At 43.3% G+C, this 22,969-nt stretch overlaps 1 protein-coding gene across 1 annotated transcript in view; it reads left to right on the top strand.

The window, feature by feature from the left end:
* Positions 1 to 22,969, top strand: part of mtcl1 (microtubule crosslinking factor 1) — a 75,984-nt gene that overhangs the window by 12,352 nt on the left and 40,663 nt on the right. The window lies entirely within an intron of this gene.

Here is a 22,969-nt window from a genome sequence, read left to right as displayed (position 1 = left end):
GTAGTGCTGCTGTACCACACAGCACTCTGAACGATGCAGCTGTAGAAGCTGCAGAGGATCTTATGCGATATGCCGAACTTCCTCAGCCTCCTCAGGAAGTATGGTTGCTGTTGAGCCTTCTTGACCAGCTGTGTGGTGTTTGGTGTCCAGGTGAGGTCTTCAGTGATGTGGACCCCTAGGTACTTAAAGCTGCTCGCCCTTTCCACATCAAGCTCCCAGATAAACAGTGGCTGATGGGGGCTCGTCTCCTTCCTCATATCCACTATCATCTCCTTGGTCTTGTCCGTGTTGAGGGTGATTTTGTTGTCCTAGCACTGTGAGACCAGACTAGCATTATTTTTATATTTGGCTTGTTTCACTCTGAAATCTACAAGAGGGTTACCCAGGCAACCATAGCCTGGAACATGCACTAGTGCTCTAGACGGTTAAATGTCCAGAAATATAAAGATATTAAAACATTTGATCCTAACAGTTGAACTAAATGTTCCCACGATATAAAACAGTTGAGCTGCGCTAATTAATCCTCCGTGCATACACAATGTTATGTTAGCAGTAATGTTTTGCTAGCGTATACGCGACGCTAGCTCTTCTTGCTGTCACCGCTCTCTATTTGAAATGAAAATGTGGTTTATCTGGGTCCATCAGAAGCTCCAATTTCATTATAATTCTTCAGTCTGTTGCTTCTTGTCTCTTCTCCTGTTTGCACCTCTTTAGTCACGCTAACTCTTTTCATACTCAGTAATTCCAGTTTAAATTTAGATACTTGTGTTGTTTCTTTTCCCTAATCTGACCAACGAGTTTTGTTCTCTTTTACATGATTAAAGGTTTAAGGAAGTTGACGAGTTTTAAGTGTTGCTGATTTGAGAGGATAAAGACTCATCGTGCTCCTTATTATATGGTCCCAGTTTGCATAATGGGGGATTGTCTTGTTTTCTGTGCAGATTTTAATGGATACAGATCAAATTTCAAGCAAGCAGGGAGCCGAAAAGTTCATCATAGACACATGCTTCAGTTCCCTCAATAGTCTCAGTAGCTGCAGTCACATTTCATGTAAAACTAAGAACAGATGATGTCTCCGAGAGTCTTTTGTTGCCATGTTTCATCACTGCAAAGGTTTGAGAGGGAAATGCCTGCATCCTTAATAAGTCACGTCGACAGTGCTCGAGCGAGACTCGCTGCAGACATTTGTTTCATGTCAGAGCATCCGCCTCGCGCTCCCCTCTCTCTCCTTTCTCAGCAGAAGAGAAGGCTTTGATGAAGCATCTCCCGGATCTCTGCTTCTCACCTCTCCGTCACGTCTTCCCGTCGCGTTCTCCTCCGCCGTCGTTCCCAGTCGGAGGAGTGTAAAGGAATCTCATTGACCTAGTTAATATCTTGTGTCTGAGTGCGCCAATAGGAAGGAGAGCAGGCGTGGGGAGATGAGCAGCGCAGGGACTCTGCTGCAAGTCAGAATGCTGCAGTGACACACATCCATATGAAGCTCATCATCACGCCGCGGCTGCAGTTGGATCGATGTGCAGGAATCCACCATTTACATAATGAAACAACTGGTGCTGTAACTTAAAACTTAAACTAAAATAAGGCCACTCTATATTCCTTTAAATTCAGTAGGGTGGACATTAGTTTATCGGCTGATGGTGTCAAACAGTGATGCTAAATCTAAACTATGTCATCGTAAAACACTTTAAAGACGATGATATTTTCCCCCATTGGGCAAAATATCACTAACACAAAGCAAATGGGAGAAATCATCAATTCTGCATGGAACCCTGGAGGGATGTGTTATAAATCTGAACCGCTGTCCTTTGAAGCTTAATGCCGCTGAAAAATAGAATTCCTTCTCCATGTGAGTTTTTTTTTTCATGCATACAGACGAGTGTTTTAATTTACAGCTGCTTCAAAGCTGCCACTTTATAATCATAAAACATCCGGCGGCGTTCACTGCACTATCAGACTTTGTCTTTTAAGGCTTTCAGACACATCCAGATGTATTTTAAACATTTAAAAAGAACATTTGTAACTTGAATTTTTAAATTTGGTCAGTGTCAGTTTTGACAAATGCTATCACAGTACAATACAAAATTCAAATAGAATAGAAAACCAGTCAGGATATTTGTTTGTAAGTTGTAAAATTATGAGAAATTGGTAAACTACAGGCGTTCTTATGACGTCTTCCAGTTTTAAGATGAAGTTCAAGCCAGGATAGCTCTGTTTCCTGGTGCAAATTCAGAGATGTTGCCACCTTTTACTCATTTTTGTGGTGATATTTATAGTTCAAAATAGGAGTAAAAACTAAATTGAGGTAGATATAATCCAGCAGCTTTGCCCTTTGATGTTAAGTTAACCCTGACCCAATTTATTTATTTGGGGCATGAATATTTAAGGTGCTGCAGGATGATTAAATGAATAAATTTGCCCCAAAAAAAAACAAAAAAACAGCGGCAGACCCTCAGCTGGGATACAGATGTGGTGGTTTAATGTGAGAATACAACAGAAAACACACACACAGAGGGTTAGCAGCAAACAGTATGTTCATAATAAAATCATCATCTCATTGTCTCTCTGTGTGCTGCTCAGATTTATCCAGTTCTAACAAACAGCAGAAGGCACACAGTGCCATCCAAGGTTTGTACCGCGGATGCTTCCTCACCGTAACAAATGGTATTAGCGGTTATATTTAGGGAGGTTGGCAGCAGCTAGGCAGGCTGTAACTCAAGCTGATTCATTCTGTTCCTCACTTCTCCACCAAACACAGGGAACAGACAGGCCGTCGGGGAAATGGAGCTTTCAATAGCATGTTGGGGGCCATTGCCTTGAGTGAAATATGGTCAGAAATAGTGTTTTTGGCCTCGCCGAAGGTTGTGGAAAGAGAGAGAGAAGTGTCAGTTTTGATCTGTGCTGTGCAGCTGAGATGTAGGAGAGCGATGGTGTTTGTGTCACTTGCAGACAAAGATGTTGCTAAAGAACAGAAAATGGAGGATTTGCCTTTTTTCCCCCCACCAAAGAATTACGAATCACTTTTAAATATCCTGTACACAACTTCATGTGACTGTGCTATGGTTATATCTGTTGGAAAATTCTCTCCTGCTTCATCAAAAATAAATGGTGATAACGTTATAGAGCACAGAGAAGCTACGACAGCCAAGTAGGCAACTGTTTGCTAGCGTGTTAATAATACGGGAAGCCTGTCTGCCCCCTAGTGGTCACAAAATGAACAAAAGCAGCTTTAAGTTTCCTGTAGAGGACTGAATGAACATTTTAAGTGAAGCTGAGCAAAAGATTTCTATAATAAACAATAATAATAATAATAAAAAGTTCTTAAGCCCAAGGTAGCATCTACAAATTCAAAGAGATTTAATTTCCCGTCATACAGTATAATAGAAAACAAAGACTTTTTAACATTTTTAACGTTGACTGTTAATCCTACTCGCTCAACTCTGATGCTTCTCTAAATAACCAGGCTTTGGTTGTTTAGGTTATTTACTTGTTTGTGTGTCTGCCTGCAGTCGTCCTGTCAAAAGTCTGTGTGTACCCCAGATTAAAAGATAGAGACTAAAGGGGTCATGTGGAGTCAGGGAGGTCTGTTGTAGTCTGGTGCACCAGAAGAGTTCATTCGATGTGGCAGAGGTCAGAGATTGTTTGAGTAAGAGGGGTTTGTCACCATGTTCTGACCACCAGCAGCAGCAGCAGGGTGACTCAAGGATATGTCACCCTAACAACGCACAATACAAGAGACTAAAGTGACTTCCGAGGAGTCTGCTGGAGGAATGGGCAACTTCACACTTTCTGTTTCATGATGACACACTTGGACACATATTACTCCATCATATATTATTTGGTTTGTGCTTTACTGACACTTACCAACATGTGTCTGCAACTGAAGGTGGGACACACAAAAGCTGACATTAAATGTATTCAGCTCTTCCAATTAAGAAAACATTTTAAAAACCTGCATGGATTTATATTTTTAACCAACATAAAATGATTTACTCATTGATATTTGGTCGCTAGTAGGTGTTCTGAGCTCTGGTTAACTAGGCAACCTTCTTATATGTTTCCATATGAAACAAGCATAGCTTAAAAATATTGATAGTGTATGGATGGAGCTAGCCCTGTTTGCTCTCACCACTTAATTTGATAAGACGCGATGAGCAACGTCGCTACATCTGGATTTGCCAGCCAACTATCAGCATGGTGAAATTGGTGGTAGGAACCAAAATGGTGGACAGTGTTTCCTTGTGGTAAACACATGGGGAACAAAAAGTTGAGGTTTGTTCAATTTCGTCCACTTTGGATCGTCACTACGTTCAAATAATGACACAGTCTCCTGGCGCCACATCGCTGCTAGTCACTTACTTATGATGCTTTCATACAAACAGTGAGAGCATTTATTTTTTCGATGGAAGCCGCTAATATGAAGTGAGAAGCCGACGTCCGACACTCGCATCGGGCGCAACATGTAAGTTGAGCTGGTAGGGACGGAGCTAGCTCTTCTTGTCGTCACCGCTTTCTATTTCAAAAGGAAATGTCATCATTGACGCTGCTGCACCATCTGCGTTCCCTGGATGCTCAAAGCCGGTTATCAGCAAGGTGAATTTGGCAGGAAATGGTAGGAACCAGAGTCTTGAGAGTGTTTTCTTTGTGTTTAAGGAACAATACGTGTTCCTCAATCAACTGCATCAATCGCTCCCGTTGGTCGTCGCCTCAAAGTGTAGGAAGGTTCAACTCTGTACCCGTCTACTTCGCTTCGCCACAGTTTTCTCCCCTTTCCTCTAACACCATCTCATTGAACTAAAATGGCAGATGCGTTAGGAAAATGCTTCCTGTTTACATTTCCAGTAGGAGGTACATTTGGCCTTATCTGACCTCTGGATTAATGCTAGTTAAGTATTTACTGTCCTTTAAGCTTGTTTGGGTCTTGAGTGAAATACCTGAAGATTGGTGCGACCAGCAATATTGAATCAAAACGATTTAAGCCATTAAAGGGGAATTACAGTTTTTTACAACCTGGGCCTTATTTCTGGCATAAAATACGATTGTTTACTCACCCATATAACTTTGGTGTTATTTGGAGTCGTTCGGACGATATTTAGATCTGCGTATATCAATATAGTGGGAGTGAATGGGGCACCGAAACACAGCCTCTAAATAACGCATTATCTTCCTCAAAACTGGTTCATTTCACCAATATTTTGTCATGATACGCTAGTGCTATTCCCCATTGAGTCCAGCTGCTTTGGTATTGAAACAGAAACCTACCGACAACACACAACGCTACACGCTATATTATTTTATAAAAACAAATCTTTCTGTTTCATGTTTTCCAATTTTCCAAAACCCACAATGCAAACACGAGCTCCTTGAAAAGCTACAGAGCTTTGCCTGGTTGAGCTTGCAGTAACCAAGCGACTCCTATTTAAAGTTCAATGTTTCATACTAGTTTTTGAAAGAAGTTTTTTCCATAGATGCAGCAGCTTGTATCCGAGAGCTGCGCCTATAGACCAGTTAGTGCTTCCATCTGAAGAGAAGTGTGCCTCGTTATAGAAGATGAGAAGAAGTGGAGAGACTTGAGAGAGGCGAAACAGAGGCTGGCACTCCCAGCTCCCTGGGGTTGTATGTTGCATGCAAACAGTCGTGATTAAATAATGACTTCAGCCGTAAAGACGGAGACCTGCCTGCACAGCTTGCTGCACTCCAAGGCAAGAATTCATCAAAAGCGGTGGCATCTTAGTGAATCTTAACGCTGCTGCCAGATACTCCTCTGTTTACTATCTGGAGATCTTCCTTTGAGAAATAAACCCGTCTTCTCCTACGCACAAACAGACACAAAAAAAATCTGTTGTTCTTGCATTTCAATTATAGTTTATGTGTCACATTTATAGTGAAGCATTGAATTTTGTTAATAAAAGCCTACTGAATGTTAAATTAAATCAAAAAGCATAAAGTAATTATGCACTACCTCCAACTAGAAGCTGTTTAATCACTATTAGGACTAAGTGTTAACGAAAAATATGTGCAAAATTACTACAGGCTGCATATTTCTTTTGTTTTCCTTTGATATCCAGTGATTTTAAATTGGTATTAACTCAACCCGATCATGTGCTTAGAGCTATAAAAACCCATTTCAAACTAAAGGACAGTTATTTGTTGAAGAGTTGAAACCACACTTTGCAACCGACACAAACCCCCTCCTCCCCGGTGTAAACATCCGTCTGAGCTAACAACTTGTCCAGGTAACGACTCTCTATATTACAGTGGGCCTCCGCTGCCACCTGAGCTCAGAGTTCGTTATCTTTTACAACGTCCCGTGGCACCGAGGTGGTCCGCTGGGATTTGATAATAGCGTTACGCGGTATTTCACACCTCACTTTCCTCCTTTATCGACTCCCCTCCTACCATTTTCCCAGCCAGAAATGCCTTATGTGTGCAGAGGCGAAGGCCCCTCCCTCTTATTACCAAGCTATTGTGAACCTTTTGATGCGCACAAGGGCGCAGTGAAATACTGAGTGGTGCAAAGTGGTGCGGGGGTGAGGCCGACCTCATTATCAGCCAGCTGGACTTTCATTTTAACCCCCACCCCCCTTTACATCCCACACCCTCCTACAGCTCCCCCCTCAAAGCAGCTCCTGTCATATAAGAGAATAGTTCTCTGTTGTCTGGTTCCTACTAGTGAGAAAGACAAATAGAAGTTTAAAAGTGATGAACATAGACTCATGCTTGGTGCCCAAAGAATTTAGAGCCAGAGTCTGGAAAAACAACTTGGCTCCTGCTAATTATGACTAGCAGAGGATCTTAGGAGAAGTCCCCAGCTACGTTGTAATCAAGGGCTGAAGGACAATAAGCTGCTGATAAAGGCTTAATTAAAGCCCGGCGGCCATCTTGAGACGACTGTTTACAGGGACAATCAGATGTAGCTCGGACTTAATAGGCTTTTTGTGTTTTCCACTGTCACACTGGACGGAGATTCGACCCGGTGGACCGTCTAATCTTTTACTGAGCCAAAGTATTTTTCTGTGTCAGCTTGATCAATTTACAGGAAGCGCTGATAATAATCTGACAGGGCTTTATGTCATTATTATGTTGCTCTGGACAGTTTTCATCCTGCATCCTGGGTTGGCTAAGAGGGATGTCGCAGTTGGCTCTGCTCATATATACACCGATCAGCCACAACATTAAAACCACTGACGGGAGAAGTGAATAACATTGACCATCTTGTGACTATTCAGTGTTCTGCTGAGAAACTTTTGGACCTGGCATTCATTCATGTGGCTGTTACTTAGACATGTAGCACCCACCTAGACCAGACCAGGCACCCCCAACCCATAGCAATGACACTCCTTGATGGCAGCAGCCATCCCCAGCAGGATGCAGCCTGACACAGGCACACACACAAATACGGTTTAAGAACAACTAAAAAAAAAATGAAGAACAGCACAAGGTGTTGACCTGGCCTCCAGAATTCACTAGAAACTGATCAAGTATCTGTGGGATGAGCCACAGAGTCCCCCCCCCCCCCCCCCCCCCCACTAACAACACTCTGTTTCCAGACACCACAGGACACCCTCAGAAGGCCCATGTCCATTCTCTGAGGAGTCACAACTGGCACAAGGGAGACCTACACAATATTAATGTTATGTGATCGGTGTATATTTTTGTTTCCTGCCTTGCCTGGACTATAAAATTATATTCTTTCCTGTGCCATTATATAAATTCTTCGTAGGATTTGCTGAACGATTCATCTGTGTGTGTCACTCTAGACAAAAGCATCAAATAATTACATTTGGAGATAAAATAACAGCAGCTTTATCTTTTAAGTCTCAATTGAAAGATGAATTCTTAATCTCTGCTGGTCCGACTGGTTCAAGACAGGTTATGCAAAAAAATAAAAAAATAAATAAAATAAATGATCTGTGATATTTGCCGTGGCAGGAGCAGCATGCTGAATCAAGTATCTCTTTCTGTTTGTGATTTGTCAGCTTTATTTTGCCCGGCGGGGAGGAGGCTACAGCTGAGTGTAACTCTCTGATCTTATCCGTCTCCTCCTTATACGTCATGATGAGCGACATCCGCCTGCCCTGCCCTCCACACATGGCTTTCTCTTTTCACATTACACACCGCTGGCGCGCTGCCAGTCTATCGTCCCAGAATACTCGGCGGACGAGTCGGGGTGTTTGCAGGCGGATGACATGGCATCTCCTCCCTCCTCCTCCTCCTCCTCGCCCGTCTGAGGCACAGTGTCGTTTATAGCTGTTAGCCGGTCAACTTCCGTGACACATTCCTTTTTTAAAAATATATATATATAGCTAAGAGTCTCAGGTGATAACTGTCGTTCAGTGTGAAGGCATTTTAGGTTTCATTACATGACCTCCAGACAGGGCAGAGTCAGAGTGAATGCCTTTCACATGCATTGGCCTCCTTTTGTCACCTGTGTCTCTCTTGGGAAGGTTTTTTGCTGAGAGTGCACACACTTTTAAAGCACTGTCCTGCAGCTCATTTTAAACAGCTACACTATTTCCCTCTTGGGAGCTGCCTTGTGCAGTCACATGACTTCACACAGTGCTGTGTGATAGCTACTGTTGATCTCAGATACACATCAAACATTTGGTCTCTTGGTGATGCTTAATCTGCGTATGATGGCTGACTGTGGTGGAGAGATTTATATGCATTTCAAAATAATGACTCAGAGTTTTGAAATGTACTTATTTGCTTTGTTGATTAGAGTTAGATTAGATCACGCAGCAAGATCAAGATTGACTATCTTAAAGTAGCACAGAGAGAAGAAAGAAGAGGAAGCTGCTCCCCTGGATGTCTCCTACGAGCACCTCTAGTGAAAGTATTATTTGATAAATGACAGTTTATCCCTCTGCCAAACACTTTCAAGCTGCGTCTTGCTTCTCTGGAAACAAGACTCCAGGAAGTCATTGCTCTGTGGCTGTCGTTCAATGAGATAAAGTTGCATGTGTTCATTAATGATCTTTAGAGCAACTTCAGATAAAGCTGGCTAGACGTTTCCCCACTGCTTTCAGGCTTCATGATAAGCTAGGCTAATAGTACAGCTAGATATCTCCTTCTCGTTTCAACCTTAATGCTAAGCTAGGCCAATTGCCAGGCTAGCCTTCTCCCTGTTGTTTCTGCCTCTACGCTGTGCTAGGCTAACTGCCAGGCTATCTGTCTCCCTCTTGTACCCAACTTAATGTTAAGCTAGGCTAATGGCCGGGCTACCTGTCTCCTCCTCATTTCAGCCTTTATGCTGTGCCAGGCTGACATGCCAGGCTATCTGTCTCCCTCTTGTTCCAAACTTAATATTAAGCTAGGCTAATGGCCGGGCTAGCTCTCTCCTCCTCAGTTCAGCCTTTATGCTAAGCAAAGGTAGTTGCAAGGCTGGTTGTTTTCACTTGCTCTTAGCTTTTATGCTAAGCTAGGCTATTTCCCTACAGATTTTGCAGGAGGAAAGCCAGCTTGGCTAGGAGTGTGTCAAGTTGTCATTTTACAGTGTCATATGGCCAGTTGTTGTTTTTTTCCCTGCTGTTTCCCCCCTGCTTTCATGTTTTATGCTAAGCTAGGCTAGGCTAGGCTCAAAGTCCCTCTGTTCATGCACTCAGCCCCAATATATAAACAAAAAAACCTACCATTGGAATACACTTTATAACACAGACAATAGGAGCTGTGTGGAAGTGACATTAGTCTCAGGGTCTTGTGCGCTGATGTCCGTTCATTTTGCCCGACCGTCTCCTCGTGTCCCTTTTTACAACAGAAATATCAATCATCACTTCCCTCCCCAAGCCTCTAGCAGCAGTCGGGGGTCCGGTCTCCCTGTTAGACTCAGAATCAGAAGGCTTTATTGTCATCGCATGTCAACGAAATTACTACCACTACCACCATCTCTCTCCCTTAGCCACGGGGGGAGACGTTACCAGTTGTGCTCTTGTCAACCGACAACATCAACGAGAGGTCTAAACTAAGCCCCCAGTGGCTCAGTTTTTATCATGGCCACTTTCCCGTGTGTCAGCTCGTCCTTTGAAGTGTTTGATGACATTTCAAGGCATCTTAAGATGGTCTGAAGATCACATTTTATAGGATGGTATAGATCAGGTCTCATTGTCTGGGACAGAAGAAGTCCTATGACACTCATTTACTGCAGATCACACTGTGAAGGTCTGACCTTATTTACGTCTCTGTTCTCGAAATGTCTCAGGAACGACTTGGGAATTTTTACTTAGGCTCAAGGATGAACTGACCAGAATTAAAAGGCCACTACTCTGCGCGTAACTCAAGAATTACGTGCTCAGACTTTGACTTAGACTTAGACAGACTTTATTCATCCACAAGGGAAATTGCTTGGTCACAGTTGCACATGTAGTAAAATGTAGTAAAATAAAATAAAATAAAATAGTATAAGCAAAAAATTGCCCAAATTTGCACAAGAAATATAGACAGAAGTAAATATATATTATACACACGAGAACGATGGGAGGGACGTTGCAGGGATGCAACGGTAGCTTACCTGGTTGAGTGGGTGCCCATTAAACTGAGGCTACAGAGCTGCATCCCCTCTCTCACCCCATTACGTCCTGTTTCTGCACTAACACGGTTAAATAAAGGAAATAAGAGCGATAACTGTGGCATAATGTTATGCAAAAACACTTTAATTAATTAAATTGCTTTGGCAAACAACCGAAAGACAGAAGGTTCTTGATATAATCAGTTGCTCTAGCAGGTTTCATCCCACTTCTGTGACAGTAGTGACAAATCAAACAGTATATCATTAATGACGTTTATCTTTTATCTTTTATTGAATCTGGGCAAATGAAAGTTTTAGCCAAGCAGCTTCAGGTGAACTGACGTCAGAGAAATGCTCGTGGATGAAGAAACAGAAAATATGTGATAACAGTTTGCCTTTTTTCAAACCTCAAGTAGAGTAAATGTGGTTATGAATTAATAAAACTAACTTCAAAGTGTCAAAATGACAGAATGAGAGCATCTAGGTTGAAGCTTCCTCTCACGTTAAACACTCCCGTTTGCGACTGTGTTCCTCAGATTAATATGAGCTACTCGAGAAAGAACATGAGCGAGAAATGACTGAAAAAAGCAAATTAATTCATTATTTTTTTAATCCACCACTGACTGGTGTGCAATTATTGAAAACTGGCTGCAGTGTGATAAAGAGCCCGTGGTACAAATTCAGCTGTCAGGTACTTTCACAGAAGAAAAAAAGCGCGAGGAGACGATGTACCCATATTCCATGTGGAAAATGTGAAAATTAAACGTTGGCTTCATGTGTTCGTTCGTGGAACATTACAGTCCTCGTCGGTCTGCACAAATCTGGGTTTCATTAACTTGCTTCATGTAGCGTGCATTACATTTTTTGAAAAAAGTCCATTTCCACTTTTCTCAGTACAACTTTCCAACAAAGCTTAAAATCCCTTTTGTTTCAACTTTTTATATATATCCGTATCCTGCATTTGCACTCATTTTTATTTCTATTTCTTTTTTGATGATTGAATTGAAGATGTTTATAATAATATTAATGCATTTGGGGAAAAGGGAAAAGCAAAAACAATTCTCCTCGACTGGCCCACGACCTCTCTCTCTCTCTCCTTGCCTCAGTTCTTCTATTTCCTGGTCAGATTTTTCGATTGGGCTGCTTAAAACCCTCCGTTACCGCGGCAACCGGTGACAGACAGCCCAGCCAGGCGATGGGTCATTAATTACCGAGAGGAGAATTACTGCCTTTTTTATGTCTGTTCACGGGGTAACCGCCTCGTAGTGTAGCTTGTGACTGTGAACCAGCAGAGACGCCCTTACTGGCTAATTACTGGAGGCTCAGAAAGTAAAATAGTTAATGCACCGTACCGTCTGTGCGTGTTTAAGTCTCTAGCAGTACACTAGCAAGGAAAACGAATCAAAAACAGGTTCCCAACATGGGGCTCAGGGCCCGTTTTGAAGGACACAGAGCGTTAGCAGATGGCCGACTGTCGGCTGGGTGTGTCACGGCCTTTAGAATCGGTAGTGTCTATCGGCTGCACTCTCCATGAGCTTCATATTGTATAAGAGGACTCTAGGTGCCCTCAATTTACTCTATTTTTTTACTCTCTTTACTCTACTTATAATTCAAGAGTCCTCAAAAAAAAAAAAAAGAGCCCCACTGGCACTGAACTTTTCATTCTTGGCTGCTGATGCTGACATATGAATATTCAGCTTTTTAACGCGCTCTTCGGAGCTTTAGCTAAAATAAAAAGCTAGAACAACAGAATATATATAAAAAAAATTGAACCTGGACCCATTTGTGTGTGACGACGGGAGCTCGGGCTGGAGCGGATTGTAATTATACATCTGAGAGGAGCTAAAGTTGACAATGGGAGCGGTCTCTGAAGCGGAGCCTCTTGTTCCCTCCTTACCGTGGGATCTGCAGAGTCAGCGCTACGCTCGAGAAGCCACTCGAGAACCGGTTCGCCTGCAAGCTAATGCATCATGTAACAGATGCTCACGTGCTCCATCCCAAGGCTGGTGTCGTGTTGTTCATGTTGCCGCTGTTATAGCACAGTTGTTTATGTTTGCTGACTTATTAACCACTTATACCGTGATTGAGAAAATTGCTAATTATCATTAGCAGGTAATTACTGAATGAATTTTTTATTTGGAATCAGCGTGAACTAACAACACTGCTCTGTTTCTGTGCACAAGATCAGAAGAAGCAAGTTTTCAGATAAGTTGTGTCAGCCTCCTTTTGGTTTGTGCCAGTTGTCGGTAGCGGCGGCGTGTTTTCCACGAGCAGCATGCCAGGCCGTTGGGCCGTCTGGGGGGGATTTGTAAAGCGTGAGTGACGTGCCCCATAAAAGCTCTATTGTGCTCCTCTTTAATGCATGTCGGGGTCTCAGACGGAGGTCGGGGTCGGCTCAGTTTAGAGGAACAGTACGGGGAGCGACCCTCCGCTGCTCACACACGACCTCCTGCAGACGCACACATACACAAACGCACATTCATACACACACACACACACACGTTGTTCTCATGCTGCCTTACAGATATAACGATATACAACCTGAGCAGCGTGTCAGCGCAGGTCACTATAGCTACCAGTGACGACTCCTGAGAGAGCTGCTGTTTTCTTAATCTATAGGCTGCTGCAGGACCTGCAAGTCTCTGGTGTGCAAACAGGAATAGCAACACTGCTGACACAAAGCACACCTGTTAACTCACAGCCTGTGCAGACACAAGGTTACTGTAAATTGAAGCTGTGTAGAATATTAAAATGCAAATGAGCTTTCACTCTTTTCTTGTGATTTGATTTGTGTGGAAAAATCCTTGACAGACAACCAATGTATTAGATTTTGCCGGGCGACATGAATCGGTGCTTTCTTGCATTGGATGATTGCATTCACAAACTCAAAAAATATGACATTGAGGAATGTTAAAGCGGTGGATAACAGTATTTTTCTGTTTAAATTTTCTGGCTAACCCTGGGTTTTTCCTGTGTGGAGTTTGCATGCTCTCAACGTTCTCCCAGGGCGCTCCAGCTCCCTCCTACAGCCCAAAGACATCCATGTTAGGTTAACTGGTGACTTTAAGTTGGCCGTAGGTCCATGTGACCGTGAATGGTTGTTTGTCTCTTTGTGTTAGCCCTGTGTCCGAGGTGTAACCATCCATTGTCAGCTGGGATACCCCCTGCAACCCTCTACAGGATAAATGGTAATAGGTGGTTGGGTTTAGCTGTAGCAAGGGTGATCCACTTGATGTTTTAATGACATATCTAGAAACCAGAATCACCAAAAGGCTTAATTTTCCTTATATCCTCCTTCATAAATAATAAAAAAAGAACCCCAGCGATGACAATTTTTACTAAAATAACAGCAGCAATGCATTGTCTTTATCTTCACAAGGGACGTAAAGCAGATGATTGCTTATATGCACACAGGTGGCAGACTCACCAAGCATTTTACGCTTTGGAGCTTGAGTTATTGCGTCCACCTGACAAATTTAAGTCCAGTATTAACTCCTCTCAACCTTTTACAGTATGTCCGAGTCAAACAGTTGGCTCCAAACTCTAAAATCTCCGGTGTGTTTATCATTTATAGCAGTTTATCTGCTGGTGGTCAAATAAATAAGAGGAAGGGAAGAGGGAAGCAAACACTAAAGCAACTGGCTGAAAAAGCCAACGCTGAGCTAAAAATCTTCCCAGAGGATTTGAGGAACTTTAGTATTAGAGAAGAACTCTTTTTGGGTTTGTAAGTCAATGCAGTCTCCTTAATTCATTCATCCTCTGTAACCGCTTGTCCTGTTAAGGGTCGCGGGGAGTGCTGGAGCCTAACCCAGCTGTCATTGGGCGAGAGGCGGGGTACACCCTGGACAGGTCTCCAGTCTATCTCAGGGCTAACACAGAGAGACAGGCAACCAACACTCACTCCTAAGGCCAATTTAGAATCACCAATTAACCTACCCAGCATGTCTTTGGACGGTGGGAGGAAGCTGGAACACCTGGAGAGAACCCACGCAGACACAGGGAGAACATGCAAACTCCACACAGAAAGGCCCAGTCAAGTCTCCTTAATAATACACATATTTAATTATAATACATTGGGTAGTACAGGTCTAGTTAAAAGGTCTATTTGATGAATAATTTTGTCAGAACATGCACATTTTATATTTCACCAACTCTGTCATGCACTTGCATCAGTCCTGCATTTAGGAGCTGGGCCTCTCTTGCTTCTAACTGTAAGGACTTGACATGCAGCACAGAGGTGGAGACAGATATTGATGTCGAGGCACAGGACCGATCGAGATGCCGGTCTCTGTTTACAAGATGCTCCCATCCGCTGGGGATGCCCTGACATTGGAGTGACCTCGCAACCAGTGCTGCATCCAGCCCGTCTCACTGCGCAGTGCTTGCACAGTAATAACGCAGCGCATAAACCCACAAACACGCAGCCTCACATACCGGGAAAAGACTGATGACTGCAGATGTGCACACGTGTCCCCGCGAACACACATGTGCACTGACTGCGCGGTGGCGCACTCCACTGGATTACTTTAAGTCATTTAGCTTTGATTGGTTTAGGACTTTTTGAAAAATCACTTCTGCTGCCGCGTCGCTGTAGCCAGGGCTGGAGGCTTGTGAACCATTTTCAGCTGCAAATTGAATTTCGTTTGAGTCGCATGCTGCACATTTGGCTGATGGAGCAGATCCAGATGCGGTATATTTAGACTACTGCAGGTGCTGCGAGCCAGAGATTGATCGTCCGTGTAAAAATAACACGGCGCCGTAAGTCCTCGCGTTGCAGGAGCTTTGAAAGAAAACACTTGTGCGCCAGAATGTGTTGGAAAAAATTAAATCAAACGACAAAAGGAAGGCCTTTGACACTCAGGCTTGTATGTGTGGCATTAATGAATTTATTGAAATGGATTACAGTCCAGATTGAGCGCTCATTCATCCAGATCTCACTAATATAATCTGCCTCTAAACATTTCAGAGGGACTTATCTCTCTGAGCTCTCCCGCCGGGTGAGCGATATTTATTCTGTTGTGCTGGAGTCTTAGCCTCCTCTGTCAGGGCTGAGAAGGGGGTTTATCTGCAAGCAGCGGCCGTCGCAGCTCCCTTTGTGCTCCACTCCCCCGCCCTGCCCCTTCCACGCAGCCGCCCACTTTCGCTGGTCACACCGCACTTCCTGCTAAATCCCATTACCAGAGCCAGACGCCGCTCTCTCTGCGCCGAGCTACGGTCTTTGAGCAACATCATAAATAGGCCAAGCTGTTGAGTACAGATGCTGCTGAAAATACACTCGACGCTGTGTTCCCATTCGTACTCATCCTCCACCCCCAAAATGTGTTTTCCTCCCCACACACAGGGCTCTTTGGGTGATGTCACCCTGTGATGTCTTGTTCCAAAAATGCATCAGTGTCTTACGCAAACAGGCGTGTCAGAGTACACTGTATTCTACTCTTCCCTCCAGTTTCTCCAGGGTCATGTAGTGAGATTGTAGCGGGGTGTTTTTCTCTCTTTGTTACATCCTGGATGGTGTGCTTTCACTCATCTACTCGCTCTTATAGCAGAGAGTAAATAATACACATTATGCATACACCTGATATCATTATCTAAATGCTTGTATACACCGATCAGGCATAACATGACCATTATTCCTAATATTGTGTGGGTCTCCCTTGTGTCTCCAAAACAGTTGTGACTTATCAGAGAATGGACATGGGCCTTCTGAGGGTGTCCTGTGGTGTCTGGTAACAGGATGTTGTTAGTGGGGGCCTTTGGTTTGAGGGGAGGGGCCTTTGTGGATCATCCCATGGATACGTAATCAGTTTTGGATCTAGTGAATTTGGAGGCCAGGTCAACACCTTGTGCTGTTCTTCATGTTTTATTTTGAGTTGTTGATCCTGCTTGGGGATGGCTGCTGCCATCAAGGAGTGTCATTGCTATGGGGTGGGGGTGCCTGGTCTGGTCTAGGTGGGTGTTACATGTCTAAGTAATATCCACATGAATGAATGCCAGGTCCAAAAGTTTCCCAGCAGAACATTAAATGGTCACAAGATGGTCAATGTTATTAACTTCTTCTGTCAGTGGTTTTAATGTTGTGGCTGATTGGTGCATTGGCAAGGGCCTTATAGTTACCCCAAATGTTGTACTTGAATCCTCATGCTGAATTAACTAAATGTAATCCCTATATTATTTTTATATTATTAGGCTAATACCTTGATTTACTGTAAACTCTTTTATAATTGAATACTAATTCTGGTTTTGATCTGAAGCTCCCTACTGACCGGGAGTTGGTTCAATGACTGCTGCTTCCCACCACAGCAGTATCCAGCATATCTGAAGCATATTCAAATATCTGGACACGTTACAGTATAGGAAGTACATGAGTTGTAAACCTTAAAACAGATGTGGGATGTCACAAGCCTTTGCTCTGAAGCCTGTTTTATGTCTTTTTTATTAGAGCCGACAGTAAAGAGATTGTGGGAAATGGTGGCGAGATGACCTCCTTGCAGGATTTGGTTCGATTGTTTTCTAACAAAACAAAACCCCTTAACTCCTAATTGACCTAATTATTCACCTTTAAATGACTCCATGTCCTGTCCTTAACCTTACCTCAACTGTGTCTACTTAAAGTCAAATCCTCAACCCGCCTTAAAGTTTATCAAACCTTAAGTCTTATCTTAACCCTCAGCCATAATCCTCACCTCAGGGAGGGCCTTTTGAAAACTCACTTTGATGGTATAAAACTCCAGCTGGTTCTCGGAGAGATAGAACTCACTAGTGACACACATAATATTACAGCCCACATATATTCCGGTTGTCCTTCATGGTCGACGCATTTGAGGCCAAAATAGAAGAGAATTACAAGGGAGTGTTAAAAAGGGATGAGGGGTCCAGGAGGGAGGTGCACGACAAGGCTGTAGAGTCCACAGCATCCCCCTCCATTCAGCCCCAGCAGAGTAACAACTGTGTAACTACAGCCTGTTAATCCCTCGGGCTGGCTGAGTCCCAGGGGAGTGAAACCAGCCGCACCAGCGCTGCAGCCGGCACGCCAGCCTGCACGACCAACTGCTACTAACGCATGCTAACTGGCTTGAGAGGGCACTGCCTTTGGATGATGATGAGGAAGAAGAAGAAGAAGAATGAGCTGTGTGTGTGTGCGGTTTTTGAGTGTGCAGGCGCGCAAGTGTGTGTTGAAGTGGAAGAAAACCAATCATGCAAAGAACATGGAAATGTGGCTGAGCTGCTGCGAGGAGGCGAAAATAATCCCAGAGGTGGAGTCAAATTTCAATATGTGGAGGAATCGCTATACACGGTATCCGGCAGTGGGCCCGCCATTAGCAATTATTTTCCATTACGGATTAATATATTCATGTTGGACTAGTTTTTTGGTTTATAAACGTAGAGAAAATGCCCAGCACAAGCACAGCATCTCAGACCTCAGGATGAAGGCTCCAGATCGCTTTTATTCTCTAACCAATAGCTAAAATGCATAAATTTGATCTAAAACAAAAATTTGCCTCCAATTTGAAAAGCTGGAACCAGTGACTCTTTGATATTTTCCCTCAGTGAGTAACTTAAATGATAAATGATCAGTTATTAAAACAGCAGAAAGGGCAATTCATAGATATTCTGTTGTTCAAATTGGTTGTCCCAAGCAAAATCTAAATTCTTGATATCGATCCCCTGATAACTGGCAAATATTACAGTGTACACATCAGATTACATGTCTTGTGGAGTACTAATGCAAATGTCAACAGGACTACAAATACATTTGTTTCTCCAGAGGGATAAATTTACCTGAAGTGATCAGTAGGGGTTGACGACACAAGTTTGAAAATGAAAACATAATATATAAGACCTCTGGAGCCTCATGACTGCCTCAAGCCAGCGGCTCGATGCAACATTAGCAGCTATTTACAGTTGAATCTCAATCTGTAACAGTGTTATAGGAGAACAATGATGAAATATGAAGGGCAATGGAGGGAAAAATAAAAAAAAACACCTATTGTTTACATCTTATCATGAAGGGCTTCAGTGTGAAGACACGCCATCTGCTACAGAGATCCAACCTGTGACCCTGCAGCTACGGGATCTCTGTTGCACGCCTGTATCTCCCATCGCCCTCTGTTTGTGACCTCACTTTGTGAAATGCAAATCTTCTTGAAGCGTTGCAGAATCTGTGGCCCCGCCAGCACCGCTGATCGTTTTACTGCCCGTGTTTCGGCAAAAATGAATGCATTCAAGCTACGTTTAAACGGAAGTATTTTAGGTGTAGATGCAGCTGTCGTTTTTTGGTACTGACTCTTGCAATTTTTGAGTTGAATTCACTTTGACATCACTGCCCTATGCTCTAGCTTTTGGTTGACTTTCGCTAACACAGCCAAACATCAAACAGTTGCAACAACACAAGACATAGGGATCCAACTAATATTAATGACCAGTCCAATTTCAAGAAGACCAGTGTGGCATCTGTCTTTAAGCCTAACTTCATGCAATTTGGCATACACAATCTGTACAATATTGTGTAGACGCCCATCAAGTTGCGTGACATTACATCAAGATGGGCCACTACAGGTGACGCGGATACATTTCATATGACTTTAAGGCCTATAACTTTTTAAGCAGGATGTCGGTACCATCATGAGCCCGACACGACTCCACCAATAAGTTTTAACTAACTCAGAAATGTGCAAAGACGCTGTGCATGAGTGGAGGTGAGGCAGACGGGTGATGCAAAGGCAGACGGCTACATCTTCATTTCTGCTGTAAAGATGAAGGTGTAGGCGGACTGATTTGGTTTTAGAGACAGTTTTTGACACTTTGCATTGGCTTTATATATGGAGTAGCTAGCTGAAGACCCATAGTTGGTGGAGTTGGTGGATGCTTTTTGGACAAAGAAGTAAAAAAAAAAACTTCTATAGCTCGGTTGAATGTCCATGTGGACTCACTGATCATTTCCTTTCAGTAAAAAGTGCATGAATGAACCTACTCTAGTAAATAGTCTCTTTGTGTGAGCCTGTATGTAAAACACAAATCTGGCATTTGTAGAATATCAAACAGGCAGCAATAAATGAAAGATGACCAGTAATTAAAGGGGAGTTTATACGGTTGCATTTGCAGGTGAACTACTCAGACATTCAGTTCCTTCCTTCTCTCTCTGATCACGCCGTTGTTTCTCTCGTACTGACAACATCCCCACAATAAACAGGGATCCCTGCTGATGGCAGTCTGAGGAGCTTTACACAAGACGCTGTTAATCCGCCGTCTCCCCAGAGAGATTAGCTCTGTCACCAGGGTCGGGAATTAAACCACGACTGGTGCTGGAGATACTGACACAGACATAAAGGCCAGACCTGGAGGGAGGGAGGGGCTGGTGGGGTTAGGGAATTGGGGGGGTTGGATGCGCACTTCAGATGTAACTGATAAATAAATAACTTGAGCTTTGGAGAGGATTCCTGAGGCTGTTACGGTTAGAAAAAAATGAGCAGTCTGAGTCATTTTAACTTGAAACTATTCTAGAAAACTGAACACGACGGCTTAAATTTAGGGATAAACGAGTCTGTGTGAAGGAAAAAACAGTTTTATGTCAAACACATCGTGTGGTTGATCCTAGACGAAGGAATCTTTATTTGTTATGATCATGTCTGCAATCAGGATTGTTCTTTTTGAATTAAAACATCAAAAACGAGACTGTGAAGGCAACACGAGGCCAAACATGTTGATGAAAGGATGAGAGGAACAGCTTGGAAAGGATGAGCGCTTACAGGAGAGCTTTGTAGTGATGTTCTCGCCACACAGGGTTAGGGTGATGATGTTTGCAAAGCTACAACATCAACAGGAACTTTATGGTTAAATATGTGTCAGCTCAGCGCACGGTGTTCACTTCACCGTCGATTTCTGTACTGTATCTGTTGCTTCCGTCTCCAAGCGGGCGCCGGCTTCCTGTCTCAGAGCCAGCGACTGAGTCAAGGTCCCCTCACGCTCTGGGCAACGCGGGTTCACCCTCACACTTTCCATCCGTCTAGCCATGAATGATTCACACTGCCCTGCCGGTCTATTTAGGACGCCGTGTGCAGGGAAGAGCTTGCTGGATGCCGAGTTTAAAAACTGAGAGTGAAAAAGAGGAGGGCGGTGAAAGAGGAGCGGCTGAAAAACCTACAAATAATATTCTGAGGTTTGAATCAGCGTAGGTTTTCTTCTGGGAGAAATATAATTAAATCAGTTTCAAATGATTTATTAAACACTCAAGTGGATGTTAGAGGGAAGGAAGAAGAAAACACACACACTAAAAAAAAACAAGCTGAGCTGACTGATAGAGATCCTTGAAGACTTTTAATCCAAGTAGCTTCTTCAGTTCTTAAAGACTGGTGGGGAGCTGAGGTTTAAATAGGAACATCTATGAAATCTGCATGACTAGAGTTTGGTAACAACCAGATACTTTTATCTATTTAAACCCCAACTACACTACACGCCAGTCTTTAAGAACTGAAGAAAATACTTGAATGAAACGTCTTCAAGCAACTCTACAAGTCCAGTTTCCTTTGTTTCACTTTTTTTTGGATATACCATGACCTGGATGACACAAACAATTCATGCACACACATAAAAATGTCCAAAATATGCATGCAAAGGTAAAAGATTTATCTGCAAACTGTGCACAAGCCTGCTTTTTGTTAAGGAGAGGCCCATTAGCCTCTTCTGCTCAATTCTCTGAGAACAGATCGTTGTAAAGTTGGCTCTGAAAGGACAGCTCAGTATGAGTGGAAATATACGTGCTTCAAAATAAAGTTCACCCTTTGCATACATATGCAAACAGCAGTTTTCAGGAGCAAGTTTCAGACCTTAAAACAAACGGATACACCTGGAGAACAGCAACAAATCTGAAACAATGTGATTGAGATTCGGTGTAAAGAGCGTAAAGTGTGATATGATATAATACTGACAGTGATTAGTTTACGTCAGACTTTCAAAACATTTAACTTGCAAATCTTAAGGCATGGGGCGGCACAGTGTTGTGGTGGTTAGCACTGATGCCTCACAGTGCCCGGGTTTGAATCCATGGGCCGACTGGGGCCTTTCTGTGTGGAGTTTGCATGGTCTCGCTGTGTCTGTGTGGGTTCTCTCCGGGTGCTCCAGCTTCCTCCCACCATCCAAAGAGGTTAATTAGGTTAACTGGTGATTCTAAATTGGCCGTAGGTGTGCATGTGAGTGTGAATGGTTGTCTGTCTCTCTGTGTTAGCCCTGTGATAGACTGGAGACCTGTCCAGGGTGTACCCCCGCCTCTCGCCCGATGACAGCTGGGATAGGCTCCAGCAGACCCTGCGTCCTGTCACAAGAAAAAGCGGTTACAGAAGATGAATGAACTTAAGGCATGGTTGTAATGCAGAGACAGTGGGTGGACTGTAGTGGATGGATTTTCTCTGTTGAGATGCTCATGCATAGTGGTTGTGCTGCTGTGGTGGGTTATTATCATTATCAGTTTTAGACTTTTTCAATCATTTTTAGCCTTTCCTCAGGATCTGCCATAAAACACTGCGATGCACCGACTGATACTCAAGGGCTTAGTATCGCTACTGATTTCGTGAATCGATTTGATTCAGTATCGATTTATTTCAAGATATTCCAGCTTATAAAGAATTCTACTTCGTTATGAAAGAGATTTTTATAACATTTATGTCATTGGTTCCAGAGGTTTGTGGTATTTCCACATAATATTTTATGTCTAGTTTAACACCTTGCATGTAGCTTTGCTGTTCCTCTGCTATTCTCTGTCTTCGTGCTGTACTTTTTAAATCCAATCAGGCCTGACGGTGCTCTCAGGGTTTTAGCTCCTGTCATGTTTTGGATCTCCCTCGCACGGGAGCTATTCTCGTTGCACGGCTTTGCCAGATTCGTTGTGTGAAAACCAGTCATGTAAGACCAGAGTGAAATTTCTAACAAGAGGACCCAGGAAATGGTTGTTAGCAAACAATTAAAAATTGATAGCAGAAATAATCTTTTAACTGAGACTAAAATAATTACTTGATTCTTCACTAAGTAAGAGTATCCTGAAACTGGATTGTGACTCTGAGATCAGAAATATTAATATCACATTTTGCTTCCTAGAAAGGAGCCTGGCTGTAGCTTTACTGATCATCAAAACCTTTAAATAACTCTGCCAGGGCAGCAGCCTGTTCCTGGAAAAAGCTCTGCATTTATAGAGGGGGGTTTCTTCCTCACTCCCTCCCTCTCTCTATAACTCCTCTTTTCCTCTCTCCCTTCCTTCCTTCCTTCCTCTCAGCCCCCGTCTCTCTCGTCTCATGGAGCTGTGGCCGGTGCAAGAGTTGATAAAAAGGAGTGATTATTATTATTAGTTGCTGAGACTAAGCTGGCGTGCAGAAGGCATCGTCTTATCCAGGCTTTTGCGTGCGACGCCGCCTGCACTATTAGCTCAGGACAGATTTCCCCAGTGGTCGGGGCAGATGCTTTCCCCTCGGAGGGTTTGCG

The sequence above is a fragment of the Chelon labrosus genome (genome assembly GCF_963514085.1).
Source record: "Chelon labrosus genome assembly, chromosome: 6".
Taxonomy (NCBI): Eukaryota; Metazoa; Chordata; class Actinopteri; order Mugiliformes; family Mugilidae; genus Chelon; species Chelon labrosus.
Note: the sequence above shows the minus strand (reverse complement) of the source record. Positions and strands in the feature narration are given on the sequence as shown.